Here is a 4,663-nt window from a genome sequence, read left to right on the forward strand (position 1 = left end):
AAATCCACAATTATAGTTGGAGACATCAACAACCCTCTGTCAGTAATTGATATATCACACAGGCAGAAAGTCAGTAGGGATGTAGATGACCTGGACAGCGCTATCAATCGACTTAATGTAATTGACATTTATAGAATACTCCACGCAGCTCTTTCAGTACCTCGCGCAGCCATGGCTCATAGTTCCAAGAAGCATCTGACCCTTCTATGAGCCTTAAACTATCAAACTGAACATTTTGTCTTAAAAACAAAGGAGTTTTAAATTATGCAATTAATACATGGCTCCTTGTCCATCTACCAATCCCCACAACCTGAGAGAATGTTCCCCTCTCATCGTTTTCCTAAGTAACAGACTTAAGTATGCTCCAGTAGGAAGTAAAGAAGATCTGCGTGAAGCAGCTCATTAAGGCTGATGGTAAGGTCTGAACTGATATAACCTACCCTGCTGGTTTTATGGATGTCATCAGCATTGACAAGACCAATCTATGACACCAAGTGTTGCTTTGCTGTTCATCATATTATGCCCAAAGAGGCCACATGCAAATTGTGCAAAGGGAGAAAGATCTTTGTGGGCACAAAAGGAATCACTTCTCCAGTGACCAGTGATCCTCAAATTATCTGCTACCCTAATCCCCTCAGCAAGGTGAATGACACCGCTCAAATTGATTTGGATACTCTGTATGGTGGTGACCAGAGGTGCTAACCTGAAAAGAGTAGGTATGACCACCAACGGAGAGACATCCTGGCTGTTTTGATATGGTTCATATGAAAGATGCCAAAGGCAACAGCTTTGCCACCTAGATCTCCAACATTTTCATTACTGGCAAAGGCAACAAACCATGGATTCCTCTTCCCTGAGGAAAAGGTGTCTACCTCACTATTGCTGAAGAGACCAGAGACTGGCTGCCAGACAGAGGAGTAGGTAAAATGATCTATAGCAGGTAACATAATTTGAAAAGGTTTTTTAAACTTAAATCTAATACAGCATGAAAATATAATAAAATAATCCATTCAACAACCACAGAATACACAAGCTCACATGGAACATTCACCAATATAGACCACATTGTGGGTCATAAAATACACCTTACAATTTTAAAAGAGTAGAAATCATATAAAACATATTCATATATCACAATGGAATTAAATTAGAACTCAAAACAGAAAGATAGCTAGAAAATCGTCAAATTAATTAAACAACCTACTTATAAACAACACATGGGTCAAAGAAGAAGGCTCAAATAAATCTAAAAATATTGCTAACTAAATGATACAACTTATCAAAATCTGTGAGATGCAGCAAAAGCAATGCTTAGAGGGAAATTTATAGCATAAAATGCACATATTAAAAAAGAAGAAAGATCTAATATCAATAATCTAATCTTCCACTTTAGGAAACTACAAAAAGAAGAGCAATTTAAGCCTAAAGGAAGTATAATAAAAGAAATAATAAAAATTGGACCAGAAATCAATGAAACTGAAAACAGTAAAAACAGTATAGAAAATCAATGAAATCAAAAGCTGATTCTTTGAAAGATCAGTAAAAGTGATAAAACTCTATCCAGTCAAACCAAGAAAAAAAAGAGAAGAAAAAAATTGCTAATATCAGAAATGAAAGAAGAGCCATCACTACTGATCCCATGGACTACAGGGTAATAAACGAATACTATGAACAATGTTATGCTCACAAATTTGATAACTTAGATGAAATGGATCAATTCCTTAAGATACAAACTACCAAACTTGCACAAGGAGAAATAGATAATATGAAGAGGTCTATATCTATTTTAAAATTGAATCAATGTTGTAAATCTTCCAAAACAGAAAACATGAGGCCCAGATGGTATAACTGGTGAATTGTACCAAACATTTAAGGAAGAAACTATGCCAATACTCTACAATCCCTTCCAGAAACTGGAAGCAGAGCAAACACTGCCTAACTCATTCTATGAGGCCAGCATTACACCAATACCAAAACCAGACAAAGGCGTTACAAGAAAGGAAAATTACAGATCAATATCTCTCATGAACAGTAATGCAAAAATCCTCAACAGAATATTAGCAAATCAAATCCAACAATGTATGAAAAAATTATACACCATAGCCAAGCAGGATTTATTCCAGCTATGCAAGGCTGATTCAATATTCAGAATCAACTAGTGTAATCCACCATATTAACAAGCTAAAGAACAGAAATCATACAATCATATAAATTAATGTAGAGGGCTTCCCTGGTGGCGCAGTGGTTGAGAGTCCGCCTGCCAATGCAGGGTACACGGGTTCGTGCCCCGGTCCGGGAGGATCCCGCATGCCGCGGAGCAGCTGGTCCCGTGAGCCATGGCCGCTGAGCCTGCGCATCCGGACCCTGTGCTCCGCGGCAGGAGAGGCCACAACAGTGAGAGGCCCGCATACCGCAAAAAAAAAAAAAAATTAATGTAGAAAAAGCATTTGACGAAATCCAATATCCATTCATGATTTAAAAAAAGAACTCGGCTAACTAGGACTAAAGGATCTGTTTCAGTTCTTCATTTTTTCCTTTAAGTATTTGGATCATATCTTGTCTTCTTTTATCACTGGTTATTTTTTACTAAGTGAAAAATATTGTTTATTAAGAAAATTTATGATACCATGATATTGTGAAACTCTGGTTAATGATGTATTCCACTATAGTTTTGTTTCTGGAAGACAACTAGGCTAGGAGCAGATTAGCTTAATCCAGTTCGGGACTGAGATGATTTTAAACTGAAATTCTGTCCTTTTTAGGATTCATCTAGTTTTGGTTAGCCCTTACTCTCAGGATGTAGCCCTTCAGGATCCCAACTCAAAACCTGGGGGTTGAGAAGGTGTCACCAAGGCTCCTCTTTAGTGGGTCCTGAATCTGCACAACTTCTCACCCTCCAGGGAAAAATCGTAGCCAAATGCGCAGGCTCAGTTCTCCGCACTTCCCTTCTTTTTCAGATCCTGGCCCTGTAAATTCTCCCTGCCTTTAGCTCTCTGATTATCTTAATACTTTTCTAGCTTTTCTAGTTGTTCTCAGCTGGAGAATTGAATTGAAACAACCGAGTCTGCTGTCTCTGAAGGCAAAATTTTATTTCTACATTTTAGAATATATTGACTTTTTATTTGTGGGCCAACATATGTTCAATTTTTGTGAATGTGCAGTGGTACTTACAAGCTGCATTACATAGTACAGAACATGATATATATCAATAAGATACTGTGATTGTATTATTGTTCCCAAACATTGGCTGCCACCCATGTAAAAAGACTACACAATTCCTGCCCGCTGCCTCATGACTTGCAGTGCCATCCTGTGGATGGAGTATAACTCCTCATCTCAGTGACATCAGGCTTGGCCATGCGACTTACTTTGGCCGGGAGAATATGAATAGAAGTGATCTGAGCCACAAGGAGCAGAAGCTTTGAGCCAACACTGGCTACGCCATTGCTCTTTTCCCTCTGCCACAATGCTGATATATCCTGGAGAGGGGCTCTTCTTCCAGTTTGGATCTCAGGGTAAAGAAAACCGATGGATGAGAGCCAAAGGCGACACCAACCAACATGTGATGTGATCACGAAATAAACATTTGCTGTTGCAAACCTCTGAACCTTGGAAGTCGCAGTTATACCACAGCATAACCTAATAAAAGATGGTACATATAGATAGACTTTGTCATGTTCTTTAGGTCTTCTATATATTTGCTTATCTTTTGTCCACTTGCTCTCCTATGTGCTGAGAGAGAGAGAGATTTCCTTACTACAAATGTGTTTCTATTTCTCCTTGCACTTTCTGTACTTTTTTCTGCATGAACTTTTTTTAAATAAATTTATTTATTTATTTATTTAATTTATTTTGGCTGCATTGGGTCTTCGTTGCTGCTTGCGGGCTTTCTCTAGATGCAGCGAGCAGGGGCTACTCTTCGTTGTGGTGTGCAGGCTTCTCATTGCAGTGGCTTCTCTTGTTGTGGAGCACGGGCTCTAGGTGTGTAGGCTTCAGTAGTTGTGGCATGCGGGCTCAGTAGTTATGGCTCACGGGCTCTAGAGCACAGCCTCCGTAGTTGTGGCACACGGGCTTAGTGGCTTCGTGGCATGTGAGATCTTCCCGGACCAGGGATCGAGTGCGTGTCCCCTGCATTGGTGTTAAGTGGATTCTTAACCACTGCACCACCAGGGAAGCCCTCTGCATGAACTTTGATACTCTATTATTTGGTTCACAGTTTTTCTGGACTATTAGATCATTGTGGATAATATCCCTTCTGTTGTTTCTTGATTCAACCTTCTCTGAGAACAAGATTGTGATCCCAGCTCTCTTTTACTTTTGTCTTCACCTTTGCCTGAGATAGAGTACTCTTACTGACCAGGACTGAGTCATGCAGTATCACTCCTAAGGCTGAAGGGCTTGGGGACCATTCATCACTCTGAACCAAGTAGAATAGATAGGGATACTATGTAACAATCGTGATACTCATAACAGTAGTAATGCCTATTGAATGCTTAGCATGCTTCAAGCACTCTTGCAAGCACTTAATATATTAAGTGAGTGTGTTGTATTATTTGAATAATGTATTATTTCTCATGGAAACGCTATGAGGGAGGTACTGTTACTAGCCTCACTTTAAAGATGGAGAAACTGAAGCACAGAGAGGTTAAGTAACTTGCCCAAG

At 39.4% G+C, this 4,663-nt stretch overlaps 1 pseudogene; it reads left to right on the forward strand.

The window, feature by feature from the left end:
* Positions 1–277: 277 nt before the first annotated feature.
* Positions 278–925, forward strand: LOC115847294 (small ribosomal subunit protein eS4, X isoform-like; annotated as a pseudogene).
* Positions 926–4,663: the final 3,738 nt, after the last annotated feature.

The sequence above is a fragment of the Globicephala melas genome, chromosome X, assembly GCF_963455315.2.
Source record: "Globicephala melas chromosome X, mGloMel1.2, whole genome shotgun sequence".
NCBI lineage: Eukaryota > Metazoa > Chordata > Mammalia > Artiodactyla > Delphinidae > Globicephala > Globicephala melas.